The 14,571-nt window shown below is 44.2% G+C and overlaps 2 protein-coding genes across 11 annotated transcripts in view; one reads left to right on the top strand and one right to left on the bottom strand.

Moving 5' to 3' along the window:
• Positions 1 to 230, bottom strand: part of LOC1274953 (longitudinals lacking protein) — a 93,069-nt gene extending 92,839 nt beyond the window's left edge. For all 4 annotated transcript variants that reach the window (XM_061652528.1, XM_061652531.1, XM_061652518.1 and 1 more), the window contains exon 1: positions 94 to 230. The gene's annotated coding sequence lies outside the window, so the exon portion shown is untranslated. The remainder of the gene's footprint in view (positions 1 to 93) is intronic.
• Positions 231 to 4,570: 4,340 nt separating this feature from the next.
• LOC3289925 (myb-like protein Q) overlaps positions 4,571 to 14,571 on the top strand; it is an 83,940-nt gene continuing 73,939 nt past the window's right edge. For 4 of the 7 annotated variants that reach the window (XM_061652512.1, XM_061652510.1, XM_061652511.1 and 1 more), the window contains exons 1-2: positions 4,615 to 5,179; positions 7,694 to 8,496. The gene's annotated coding sequence lies outside the window, so the exon portion shown is untranslated. Of the gene's footprint in view, positions 5,610 to 7,693; positions 8,497 to 14,571 lie in introns of all 7 variants that reach the window. The other 3 variants (XM_061652508.1, XM_061652507.1, XM_061652509.1) reach the window with 3 other exon arrangements.

Genomic DNA, 14,571 nt, shown 5'->3' with positions numbered 1-14,571 from the left:
ACGGCACCGGATATGGAATTTTCGCTTGCCCAGAATCGTAAAACTTTATCTAAAACCAGCACTTTATGAAAAATTTAGATTTTTTCCACTTACCTTAAATAGCACAGTCTTCATTGAATATCACAAACATACACAATACACCTTCGTTTATCCGTCATCGCTAGGTCCCGTTCCAAATGTTCGATTGCACACGGATTATCCGTATTTGACGACTTCGAACACTGGGAGCGCCCAACGGTCACCGGTCGTGAAATGCAACTGTCATCGCACAATGTGTGGTGCTAAAGTGCCTTTTACACATAACATTTTCCTGCACGATATCAACGATTGTGGTAATGACAGAATTATCGCAGCAAACCAAACATCTTTATTTTCATTCAAACATGTTTTTCTGTTTACCAAAAAATTGCAAACAATTGCTGCCGTCTGTTTTGTACAAGTGTTTTGTATGAACGTAAGGCCATTCTACATTGGGCGAGAACACAGCGCAACTGCAATTGCGAACATGAATTTGAGAACCATTTTAATAAGTGCAGTTGCGCGCAATTTGGAGACAAGTGTTTTGAACACATTTTGTAATTTAAATGTTTTTGGAGAAACTAAACGACCACTAAACGGGTTCTAATCGACTCAAGCTCTCAACCTAAACGGAATGTAGAAAGACTTCGTTTAGCAGACGGCAAACGACTCATGCATTCTAAAAATAGCAAAAAGCTGGTGGCGCCATCTGTTGGTGAGATACCCAAACAGTGGAACTTCCACGCTTGGAGAGCTTTCTCATTCCCTCTGTACTGTTGTGTACTGTATGGTTTCGCATTGAAGTTATGCATCGCTAGAAGTATAACGGTGATACAATTGTTTAAATACTAAACTCCACAGGAAACCACCAGCACCACCCAACTGCCACAAATCCACTAAACGACCACTAAACGGCTTCTAAACGACTCAAGTTCTCTACCTAAACGGAATATAGAAAGACTTCGTTTAGCAGACGGCAAACGACTCATGCATTCTAAAAATAGCGAAAAAACTGGTGGCGCTCTCTGTTGGTGGGATACCTCAACCAGTTGAGCTTCATCGCTTGGAGGAGAGCTTTCTCATTTCCTCTGTACTGTAGTATGGTTTCGCATTGAAGTTATGCATCGCTAGAACTAGAACGGCGATACGATTGTTCAAATACTAAACTCCAATAGAAACCACCAGCACTGAAGCAAGTGAGATTTGAGTAATGGTCGTTGGTGTTGATACCCACGTATCTGACCACACGACCATTCATATAGATTTTTGCTCGGAAAGATAGAAGGCTATATAGGTCATTATAAGATGAAACTTGTCGAAACACATTGCAAGAAAAGGATAGCAATATGATGATGAGTTGTAATACGCCATCTATTGATCAAACCAATGAAGCTGTGGAGCTTTAATTTTTTTTTCTATGGATATTCAATTTTCCAGTCGTTTAGGCATAATCTGTGGCGCTTGGGAAGCGTTGGGACAGGCGCCGATTCAACCGCCGGATGGGGCACAGCGTTTGGATGTGGTACCGGTACAGGAAAATGAGCCGGACAAGGAGCGGGCACTGGTACAGGCACGGTTCTGTAAAGCGGGCAGAGTGAAACAAGTCTGAGTGAACCCTTTTTAGATTTCATGTGATCGAGTGTTGATACTTACCTCGTGTAGCTTCCACATCTGTTCCTTGAATATGGACTGCTCCGAGCGACGCTCTGAAGAGCACCTGCGTGCGCTGATGGAGTTTCCTAGCCCCAACCCCGCTCCATACCTGTGCTCGATCGCACGCTACTGATTCTCGTTTTTTTTCACGCTGAGAGACTCATTTTCAGTTTTTTTTACATTTTTTATTTTACATCACAACATCACTCCGAAAGGTTTTCGTTTCATTAGCACGAGATTAACAGAATGGCGAATGACAGATAGAATACCGAGCCTCGGCTAATCCAAGTAGTAAAGCTGAAATCTCGGTTATTTTGACGGATTATCTCGGTGACAGCAGTGTTAACGTATGTGCTCGGCATGTTGTGTTGCCGAGTTTTGGTTCAAATATTTATTTAACTGATATTTCAGTTTTAAATGGTACTGATTTTCGGCTACTGGGTTTTTTCAACTGACATATCAGCAAGAATCGAAAGAGCCGACGGATTTCGGCAGTTTTTTTAACCGAGGTCGTGAAATATTTTTAAGTGTGAACGATTACTGAATTTTGTATAGTTATTCCAACTTTCTACTTCTTTATTATTACATAAATATAATTAATACTAAGCCATAATTATCCATCAAATTGCCCATCAAAAACGATTAAATCAGGCGTTCAACCAAAGTGCTGCTTGGGTTTGAGATAAACAGGCGTTACGCGAAACGCTACTGTAACATAGAGGGCTAAGCCTTACTTTTACCCATTTTTCATATTCGATGTCGTCTTCGACTATTGCCACAGTGCCACCTTCCGTGAAAAATCGAGATACGCAATATTTTGTTGCCGGTTTTAGCCCCTATTAAGGTCCTATTACATCACAGGAATATTTCCGGAATTCATCTGTCGTTCCGATTTAACAGAAAAATCTGATTTGCTAATGCAATAACACACTCGGAATTACAAAACGGAATGTTATGTGGAATTTATTTTTCAATTCAAAATAATATTGTTTTGTTGAAGGTTGTGGTGGTTTTACAAAGACACTTTCGAAACTGCTTTATGTGTTTTGTTTCCAAAAATCACCGTTTTACACCTTGACAGTGGAATTCTCCTTCTTGACAGAATCTACATTGTTCTAGACCAATTCATTTTTCCTGGCAAGATAAAAGCTTTCAAACGCCGTTTGACGTACCAATTCCATTCCAAATTCCCCAATGTGATAGGGCCTTTAGAAGTGTATTCGCCTGTACTTGAACAGGGGCACTCAACATGTCTTACCACTTAGGGCTTCCGATACTCAAAATCTGCTACTGTTTTTCAAGGACATACAGGCGTCCCGCGAGTTACAACCCCTTCGAGTTACGACGATTCGCAGAAACGACGATTTGATTTTGACGGTTTAAAGTTGTCATTGAAATTCCCCAACTATCCGATCTTGAATATCTATATCGTGTAAACGGCTTTTAGAGTAAAATTTATACATTATCGAATATTGCATAAATTATAAATTAAATACACGATATCATTAATTTTGACTCTCCAACTTCGGTTATTAAATTCACAGATATTCGATATACGACTATTTCGACTTACGCCTTGCCCTTGGGACTAAATACAGTCGTATCTCGGGAGTCGCCTGTACTTATTGGAAATCCAAAAGAATTTCGAATGTCCTATCCAAAAAAGGTGAACGCACTTTTGAAGTCGTCCCAAAATTCACCTATCTTGGGTCAAAGGTCAGCAACGACAACAGCATGGAAGTTGAGTTGCGCGCAAGGATGCTGGTTGCCAACCGGTCATTCTACAGCCTGAAAAAGCAGTTCACCTCAAAGAACCTGTCGCGACGGACGAAGCTGGGACTATATAGTACCTATATAGTACCAGTACTCACATACGCCTCTGAGACATGGACACTGTCCAAATCTGACGAAGCCCTCTTAGCCGCGTTCGAGAGGAAGATGCTCAGAAGGATACTTGGCTCCGTATGTGTGGAAGGACAATGGAGGAGCCGATATAATGACGAGCTATACGAGATGTACGGCGACCTCACTGTCGTACAGCGTATAAAGCTCGCCAGGCTCCGGTGGGCTGGCCATGTTATACGCATGGAAATGGACGAAAGTCCCGTAAAGTCTTTTTAGGCCGTTCACAAGGACAGAGGAGGCGTGATAGGAGGCGTGAAACCGTGAGCGGTTTCGGACACTCCTGAGGCAGGCCAACACCGCAAAGCGGTTGTAGCGCCGGATAAGTAAGTAAGTAAGTTCTTCATGCAAAATGAAACAATTTACCATTTTTTTTTTCAACTGAAATGAACGAATGAATCGCGTTTCACGTTCAGTTCATCTTAATGAAAGAACTAGTACGTTCACGTTCATCAAAATGAACCGAATTGCCCAAGCCTAGTTTAGTGCAGGTACGTACCGTTTCGATGCACCCATGCGATTGTTTCCATGCCCTACGAACACTCAAACTGCCACTCGTGAGATACCGGGAGGGTGATTGCCAGAGGGTGGGGTTGTTATCCGTCTTCTAGCTCAACAACAACAACATCACCACATTCAAAAAAACATTCAAAGTCTTTTCAAATGCACTCTCGCTAATGCTCTCTCTCTCTCTCTCTCTCTTTTCCGGTATGTTACGCTCTTTCCCCAGTATCTCTCGCTCTGGCACAGGCCCGGCCGTATGTTCCCACTCGCTCCCACACCGCTGGCATACATTTATGCGGCTCGCATTCTCGTCGGCTCATCATTTTTTGCCCTTTTCTGCGCATCGCTGTCGGGCGCTCACCGCTCTCGTTCGCTCGCAGTGCGCATTCGCTCCCACCATAACGCGCTGTCTCGCTCTCGCGCAGCACGCGCGCGCTCTCTATTGCGCGTTTTTTTGGCGGGATGGGTGTGTAGGGCAAGGTGCAAGTGGTGTTTGTGCTTGCCTGCGCCGTTTACCACATTCGTCGTCGTCGTCGTCGTCATCGTCGTCGTCGCCGTTCGCATGCTGAGCGGGAGAAAAACCACCACTGCCCAACCATCCACCCGCCCACCGCCCACCCTTACCAGAGGCGAAGAAAACGAAGGTAACGAGTGTACACTACTATAGCCCCGAATGGGTGCGTTCTGCCCGCCGGGGGGGTGGGCGGCAAGGCGGGCTGGGCGGGCGGTCGTAAAAGTCTCTAGGCGAATTTATTTCATCTAATCAGCAACTCTCGGCCGCGGTCTCTGCTGTTTCACCGAGCGCTCGGAGCAGTTCGGTCGGGTTGTTGCTTTTGTGGTGTGTCTTCTAGGCTAGGCGCGCTCGCTCGTAAGACAGTGCTCGCGTTCCCGTTAGTGTGTGTGCCGCGCGCTACCCGTACGGAGAGGCACGCTCTAAGGAAAGGAAAGGAAAGCAAGCACCGAAAGGGTTCGCGCAATCCCTATGCGGCGCCCGTCGAAGCGCAGCAACGCAGCGAAAGCGAAATTTTAAACAACATCCGTGAAAAGTGTTTGTTGCTTCCTTTCTGTGTGAGTGCGTGCGTGCCTGCGTAAAGGCCCCTTGGTAAGGCCCAGAGCAAGTAGATAGAGGCGAATTCTTTTCTTCAAAAAAGCGGAGCTCCTTCGTTGCGCAAAAATAACCGCAAAGTGTGTGCGTGTCCGTGTGTGTGTGTGTTTGTCAGTGTGCTGAGGAAAACGGGTAAGGGCGGCCACCATTGGACTGGTTCCCTGGAGCCGTGTTTGCCACCAGGAAAAACGGAAAACGGCTGTGTGCGGTGGCCAACCATTCTAATTCAAGCGCTGCTCGGCTCGCACCATTCTGGCCCGCGCCAGTGCGCCCAACTGTGTCTGCCTGTATTTGTGAGTGTGTGTGTGTGTGTGTGTGTGTGTCTCTCTCTCTTTGGTTCAATTGTGCTGCCCATTGCTCTTCGCAGCGCGGTACTTTTTTGCCTATGATCAACAGTTTTGACAGGTGCTTTATCGGTTTACAATGTGTGAGTGTTTCCTTTTTTTTTGCTTCAACCCCTATCCGTACCCATTCCCACCCCTGTTTTTTTTAAACCCCGTTCATTGATGAAACGGCGCGCAGTGTAAAAACAAGTCCGACGACTGGCTTGTCAAAGTGGTAGTAGTAGCATGCCAAACAGCAGCTCCAATGCATGCTGAGGTGTTGGAAAGCAAAAGAAAAGAAAAAAAACAAACCACATCTTTGCTGTCTGTGTGCCACGAAAGAACCTGTCACAAAGAATTAGCAATTGATAACGAAAGAAGGCAAACAATCTACCACTGTGTGCGCTAGTGTGTGTGTATGTGTGTGTGATGCATCTTTATTGTGCGAAACTGGCAAAGAAACCAATAAGAAAATCACAGCTTACAACACACAAAAAAACGGCTGGTTGGCTGGCGGGGTCAGCGAAAGGACGAACGAATAACGCGGCGAATGCCGCGAAATAAAGAAACACACACCCACATGGGGAGGGGGGTTTGACAACGAATCGCGCACAGCCCGTTCCACCCGCACCGCACCGCCATCGCTGGCGACGTCCATACAGCACGAAACAGGGGAGGAGTGGCGTGTTGTCGGTTATAGCATGCGGTGGCCAGTAGTAGTAGTAGTGATGGTGTGCGCGTTTGATAGCGGCGCGTGAATGGGGCGGCGCGCGAATGAGGTTCCCTCGGAAACAGAACTTCTTTTCTTTGCCCCATTTTTTTGGTAAAACCAGCCCAAAACCAAACAACAAACAAATCGAACGAAGGGAAATAGAACAGAACAAAGAGCGCTGTTTTTGTCTGATGTGGCTGGTGGAAAGGTGGAAGCGCGTGAAAACAAGGTGTGTGTGTGTGTGTGTGTGCTTGTGTATCGGAGAAAATAGAAATAATTAGAAATATTAGGCAATTCTTTAGCAGAGTTTGAAGTGAAAAGTGTAACATTATTAGACGAATATCCTTTTTTAAATTTCTTTTTGTTTGGTCTGACCGTTTCGCTCAAAAAGTGTTTCTCCAGCTGTAATTGCTTCCCCTTTCTGTGTGTGTAAGGGAAGCAAAAGTGGCCTAGAAAACGATGAGGCAACCGTGCAAAGCAAACGGGCTGAATGCGTGATTTGAAGTGAATCGACGGGGGTAGTGGAACCAAATAAAAAAAAAAACAACACAGGAGCAAGCTCTTGAGCACGGAACAAAAGCCCCAAACAACACACCCAACACAATTGAAATACAATTCTACTGTGCATGTGGTGCGGGGGGTTGTTGGGATCATATGGTGCGATACAACTGCGCGCCACGACCGTCCCGAAATGGGGCGAGCAAAACACTGTCCAGCGAGAGAGATAACGCGCGCACCGATATGGCGACCAATTGTTGCACCTCCCCCGACCCACCACGACCTTCTATTGCTGTTGATGGGGATGGTAATGGCTACACAGATCAAGAGGGAAGTTTTAAACAGACGAAAAATGAAACAGGGAGCATCTTTCCTGTGCGATCTTAAATTCAATATTTTTGGAACACTTTGAATAGCGATCGTTAACAGCTTGCAAATAGATTCAAATCGGAGTATTCACCTTGAAGCGCAAACGAATCCATCCCAGGCAGGGCTCCACCCTTCCTCCTCCTCATGCTCCTTCATCCCTCTTTAAAGCGCGTATACGTTTGTGTGTGCGCCCGTTGTTGTTGTTTTTATCCGTTTTAAGGCCAAATGGAAATGATTGTGTCTGTGTGTTTGTACTGTCTGTGTGTCTCTGGCCGCTGCGTGCCTGTGTGTTGCCACGCGGTGTGAAGGGCAACCAGGGGGGGGGGGGGGGGGGGGGTTGATGTGGTGCCGGTGGGTGCGGTGCAAAGTAGGCCAGCCCTCGACATGCGCGCTCGTGTGTGTGTGTGGTTGTGCGCGCGTTGAAGATGACTTACCCATTCTCCATCCCTCCATCTAGTGCCGGAATGGGGCGCCCTTGTGTATGTCTGTGCTATCATCTCCGGCTGCTAATTGTTCGATTGTTTTTTTTTTTTTTTGTTTTGTTTGTTGTTCTCACCCTATCTTTCTCTTTTTCCCACCCTTGTGGCGTGTGGCTTCTCTTCTGTGTAGGTTTCGGCTTTGACTCGTTAGCGAAACGCGGTGGCACGCGCGCGCGGCTCCTGACGGGGCAGAGCGGCGGCGGAGTGTTTGATATGTGCGCGCGTGCTACTTAGATGAAGCGCAAAGCGGAACAAAACATCGCGACCGTGTTGCGCACGCGCGCCCCCTTACGCGAGTGCTGTGCGTGAGTGAGCGAAACGGCGAAAGAGAGTGAGAGTGTTAGAAAGAAGTGCGAGAGAGAAAGAGAAAGAGAGAGAGAGAGAGAGAGTGTGTGAGAGATAGAGAGATAGATAGAGAGAAGGCGAGTGCGCGCGATCATAACTGGCGCGAAAAGCTGTGACGTAACACGTGGTGTGCAATAATCGGGAAGATTTAATTCTGTGCCACAGTGTGTCCGTGTGTTTATGTGTGTGTTTGTGTGTGTGTTTACAGTGTACACAGCTACGTGTGTTTATGTGTGAGAAGAAAAGAGAGAGAGCATTATTTTTCCGATGTGTGTGTGTGTCTATCGGTGTATGTGCCTGCGAGCCAAGTGATCTTCACAACAAATCTTCACTGTTTAGCCGTGCGCGTTTTATCGGAGCGTTTCTTCAAGGGGCTTCTTGCAAAACTGCCAACTGACAGCTTCCACCCCCTTCCCGCCCAGCCATATGATCGCCGCTGATTAGAGCCGCAACGCGCAACAACAGTGCTTGATAAGGCACCCCACCCCAAGAGCGGGCCATTACAAAAGAAGTCAATGGGCCACACTTAAGGTGTACGGTTTTACAGCAACAGATAGTAGGAAAAAGGGGTACAAGTTGATCGATAAGGTAAGTGTAATAGCGCAAAAGAAAGGAAGACAGCAAGACATTTCCTGAACTTCTGGAATGATATTCAAAAGTACTTTTTTTACATTGGTGATCATCATTCTACATAATTAAAGCTGATCGTGACATTGCTATCGATCGAAACATTCTATTGGAGTTTGGAAGATCTTGGTAGAGGCTATGCTTATATTTGGGTTATTTTTTAGAAAAACGAAGGTAATATTATAAGAAACTTTGGTATAAATCTATTTCTAAGTTGAGTTCTGAAAATTAAAATCTCCCTGAGTCTAGTTGTCAAAATGATGATCGCTACCTCAGGGACATCGCGGATACCAGTAGAGTGGTCTAACTTGGTAAACCTTTTTCATAATTTGGAGATCTTTGTTATCATTTGTTTTTATTTAGAGTCATTTGACAAGATTTTTACTTTTTTGTACTGTCGGTTTTAACAAATTTGAAACAAAATCCTTAGTATACTAGTATACTTAAAAGAACATCTCTCATTATCATCTTGAAAGTTAGCAGTAAGCTTCATCTAGAGGTATCTTTCTCACAGACGATGGAAATGCAGATTTAATTCTGAAGAGCAAGGGTAATCCTAAAACCGATAAGGTGTATATAGTAAGAAGGATTATACACAATATATTGAACAAATAATTGGTGGCTTTTTGGAAACCGAGAAAGCATTATTACCATAAAGCATACCCAAAATATCAGTAACAGTTACGTTACAGATTCGTGCAAATCGAAACGTTAAGCTTCAAACTAAACACTTAGTAATATCTCAAAACCAATTCGATAGTTCATTCAGTATCATCATTCTGATACAAAAATAAACTAGGATATCGACGATTAGGAAGATACCAAGAAGTACCGTAGTTTCGTTTCGAATTACTAAGCAGGGTTCTAACACTAAGGGTAACTCTGTATTTGTATGCATGCTCCTCAAGATATGCTTTAGTAGTTAAGCTGAACTTCCCAAAAAGAAGGAAAATCTTTTTATTATAGATTCCTTTTCACCATTCCCTTTCAGGGGTTTTAAGGGTTGAGACATATTATTGATTTTTTTTATGCTTAGAGAACTTGATGTAATAGGAATTTAAATTGAAAATTTAGATCCTATTGGATTCATTCCGCTCTTTTCATGTCATAGAGTTTGCTTGCCGCGCGAAAAAGTCGAGAAAGTGTCCCAAAACTATGAGAACCTCAGAAACCGCCTGAAATTGGGGTCCGATGGTGTTGACAATATCGAGCTAATTTATATTTTGATATTAAGCCAGATTCCAGTTTCGAGTGTGGTAAACTGGCTAATTGATTAGATTCGATTCGAGTGTCGCGAAACCAAAGGAAACTTGTCCATAAAAATCAACTAAAACATCATCAACTTGACATCGAGACAAATCGATTGAACAGCTGTATATTTGTTGTGTCAAATATGACGATTCATAGATGAAATATCTAGCCTTTTTTGGGTAACTAGTTGTGTAGATATGGTCATCTGGAAAAATCCACTATCTATCGCCCACAAAAAGGGGACATGGTCCTATTGAACTCATTTTAGACCTAACCTCTAATCCGGTTTGATATTCGGAACCCGGGAAAAAGAATGATCCAGATGAGTTTTGCACCAAGCTTTAAAAGGAATCATGGGCACCATCTGACATTCGACACCATGCATGATAGTTTGGATCGTTTCTCTAGAAGCAGGAAAGCAAGTTCAAAGTCGATTCTGTTCGTCAAATTAAACTGCCAGCAAACACGAGCCAAGTCACATCAGCAAGTTACAGCAAAGGTAATTTCTGTGCTGTAATAAATGAAAAACAAAACAAAATGAATGCAACTTTTAAAGTGAGCAGAAATTAATAACAGTGGGAAACAGTGTTCGCTTTTTGTGTAATGTTTTCAAACGGAAGCAGTGCATGCAATCGTGGCCATGGAGTAGAGCTGTGGGTGGGTGTGTTTGCGTTTGTGTGCGCGCTCAGTAAGATCTGAAGTGGAAGATTGCTTTTTCTCGATCCTCGAGCCTCGATGTATTGCCGCCCGGAGTTATTGTTTGTTTGGAGGTTGAGGGATGGGATGTGGGTCGGAGAGGTACCTCTAAATAAGACAAGAGTCTTTGCTGTCGGAAAGTCGGCATGGACAAAGCAGCAAAGGTGGGATAAGGGGTGGAGGACATCCCTGAGAAAGGGAGAGAAAGAGAGCGAGCTTGACGAAGAGGGAGAAAGCGGACGGCATTTAGCATTTAGGATTGTTAGGCAAGGCAGCGAAAAGTGTAGAATGTAGTGTGCAAAAACCAGGGGAAGGAGAAAAGGAGGTAGGGAAGTGGGGGAAGGCGTGAACGGTGAAAAGCTTGCGCGCGGAGCAGCGAGGAAAGCAAAACAAGAGCTAAAAATCGATATTTTATGGGCAAACGGGCGCAAGCATGGGAGGGAAAACACATTTTTGCTGAAATCCTGCTCTCCAGCGTAATGTTGCGCGAGGGCATTTTCTGAAGGTTGCTTTGCTGCTTGCCGCACAGGCCCGCAGTGTGGAAGAAAAGCGACACAAAGACGAAAGAGACTGTTTGCGAGTTTTCATTTCCATTTCGTGCGCCCGTGGGTGGGACGAGAGATGGATGGAAATGGTTATGCTCTTATGTGTATGTATGTGTCTGTTTGCGTGTATGTGTGTGTATGTATATACACAAATCCACATCGTTTGCCGTCGGGTTCCACACTGGTTCCACACTGGGTGTCCTCCATCGTTTTGGAGCGGCGAACGCAGATGAAGCGGCGAACGACGAGTAGCGAAGCAACAAGAAAACAAAAGCACAAGGGAACACACTGAAAAGGGCCGCAGGAAACGGTCACAAACGGTGTGGGCGTTCGGTCGCTTGATGTGAGGAAGGGGGTGGAGGGGAGGCAAAAAAGACACGAAAAAGAAAATGTAGAACAAATGGTAGGCAGCGGCAGGAAACAACTCTCGCCCGTGGTACGGGGCGCCCGGTTTTATGTGTGGGTTGTTAAAATACATACATACTTGGTTCTTTTTTGCCCTCCCCCCATGGTTTCCTTCCCTGCCCGTGCCCGAAAGAAAAGCGGGAAAATGTCAAGGGGGACACGCGGCCCCCCCCCCCTAGCGAACAGTGCGAGCGGGACAGTGTAAACGAGTCGAAGAAAAATAAAACAAAAATAGTAAAAGACAGAAAATAGTAGTTTCGAAACGTCGAGAACCAGTAATGCGCATTTATACACTTTTATCGCGCATAGTACACAATAGCGCTAGTTGCGATCCATTCCACTAAAGGGGTTACGAGGTGGTGGGAGGGTCGAGGAGGTTAGTGCAGCAGTCACAGAACGGACGAAAGAAGCAAAAACGAACATCAGCAGCAGCAGCAGTCGACTAACGGAAAGGAAGAAAAACGCGCACACACACAAGCACGTTGGTGGTCGGTGATTGCGTCAAACGCAACAAAACGGAAAAACACAACGAGTATGTTTTGGGGAGAGATGGGGAGGGAGGACGGCTGGTTGTGCCGCTGAGCGCAGGAAGAAAGGGAGAGCCAAAGTGAGATGAGCCGTAAAAAGTAGTGCGAACGATGGGAAGGAAGGCCGGCAAACACAGAGACAACGCACGAGGCGGGCTTATGCGCTTATAGAAGCGAAAGCAATGTCTAGTGAGAGCGAAAATAGCGAAACGCGGGGGAAAAGGGAACAGTGGGGCGGAAAGGACCAACGAAAGAAAATGGGGCGATAAAACACACAACAGTCCGCTGCGAACATTTCGCTTCCACGGTACGTTAATACTGTGCATGGTTTTTAAACAAGCAGTAAAAAGAATTTATATAAACAATTGCATTGGTGCATGGTATAAAAAACTTGTAACTGAAAATTGATCTGAAAATAAAGGTTTCCACGCATAAGGATTTCTTTTTTATATATTTCACTTAGGCAACGTTCTACGATTCATTGTCCAAGTAAAAAAGCAGCCTTTTGACATTTGCACGATACGATTCTTTTATGAATTCAATGGCATATTTCTTGAACGAATATCGAATATTTATATGTATATTTTTACCGTATGGAAATCACAAACGAACTTTAAGAGTATGTTCTATCCAGCATTTTGTTGCATACAACATTTTGTTGCACTTTTCTTGAGATTACAAGATTTCCTTCAAAGATACGAGCCATGCAGCCGATGGCAAAAACCACTTGGAACGCAACTTATCGAGAATTCGCTGTGTGATTTGTTTGGTGCGTCAAAGACTACTGTTACATTCAATACACTATATGGCGTGTATTCCATAAGTAATGCAATACATTCAATCTCAAGCAAAGAAACTGGAGTACAGATGATTGTTAAGTCGTTTGATATCTTTGTCCATCACGAGTTCCTACCTGGAACTGGGTCGATTAGAATGTAGATTGAATATCCTGAATGTCCTGTTTTTCCTTACTGAATTTTATACATACAGAACCGATCAATTGGAGATAGTCATGTCTATGAGTGACTTTGTAGACTGTTGGCCTACTTACAGGGTTTACCTAGCCAATCGGGCGTCGTCAAAGCGTTATCGGTCGCTGTAAATACTTTTTCGGGCGACGTAAACCCTCACTAGCATTTCTATTCAGTCCTTGTGAAGTATGAATCGGGCAAAGTACAGAATATATGAATGAATTTGGCCAAATAACTTCGTATGAATATCATAATAAACAACATCTATCGCCATTTGATGGAAGTTTTCCATAGTTTATATTTAATTTACATAATTTTTCTGTAGGAATATTACAATTTTATGTCTAGCTACGTCCTCAGCAGATGCAATTGATCGTCGAACGAAAAGGAATCGAATGTTTGAATTTGCTTTAATCGAATGTTTAATCAAAACAATCGGACCTTCACTTTAAATATGAAGGTGCATTCTTGTCAATCTTTGAAAATTTGTGAATAGATACACTGCTCATATCTTTTTTCACAGATCTTTCCAATTCCAACAGAAAAAATGTCAAAAAAAGATCAAAATGTTTGCGTACACGCTGAAATCGATTCAGATTCCAATACCGATTCCGCAGCCGATTCTGGAGTCGATTCCTGAGCCGATCGCATCATTGGACTCAAACGGCTATTCTTATGGAGATGCCGAAACCGATTCTGATTTCGGAGCCGATTCCGATTCCGGAGCCAATTCCGGAACCAATTCCGTAATCAATTCCAGAGGCTATTCTAGAATCGATTCCGGAAATTGATTATGGGCCTACTATCCGGAATCGATTCCAGAAAACTTCGAAGCTAGCCGGAATCGATTCCGACGAAAACTTTATTTTTCCCACCACTATTGTGAAAACACGACTAATATTTTGTTAAAGAATCTCATATGGTAGGCGTTTTGGTTTCTACTACACCGAACGTGGTCTACTGAGTATGCTATTCGGTAACTTGATACAGATTAGCCTTGCAAACCTTTATAAGGCCGGCATGAGCGCGTAGGTTGCAATGGCTGAAAAAAGTAAACATGGAAGATCTGTTGAAAATTTCAAATATTCTTCATTTTTTTCAAGTATTACGCATTTCAAGGAGTTTACATTTCAAGGAGTTTTTACCTTTGGAGATAACTCTTTCACAAAATATAGAGATCATTTAAATAATCATAACGAGATTCACAATCTTCGAAAATTTCATGATTGCCCAATGATAGTTATAATCTGTTCTCGTTCCTTTCAAAACTGTTAAACTGGCCAATTCGCTTTCAGCTATGTGATGAGGGCATAAATTGAAACGCACTGTACATAGTATACACGCGGACCGCTGCAGAACATGCTTTGTTACGGTGCAGGGAACACTGACTGCCGGGTGGTACGGACTTTCTTAAGCTCCCAAGAAAACAGGAAGATAGCAAATGTATTTGTATGTGTGTTTTTGTTTGTGTGTGCTTTCCGTTAAGACCGCGCCCACCCAACGGCCACGGTTTGGACCACCCGAAAAGCTTCACATGGTGGAGACCGGTGGAAATAACGTTCCAGTTCCTACATTGCCCCATACGTTATGTACGTGTACGTGTGTGTGTATGTGTGTGTGTACCTAGACGACGACTTACCG

Source organism: Anopheles gambiae, chromosome 2 (assembly GCF_943734735.2).
Source record: "Anopheles gambiae chromosome 2, idAnoGambNW_F1_1, whole genome shotgun sequence".
Lineage (NCBI taxonomy): Eukaryota > Metazoa > Arthropoda > Insecta > Diptera > Culicidae > Anopheles > Anopheles gambiae.
Note: the sequence above shows the minus strand (reverse complement) of the source record. Positions and strands in the feature narration are given on the sequence as shown.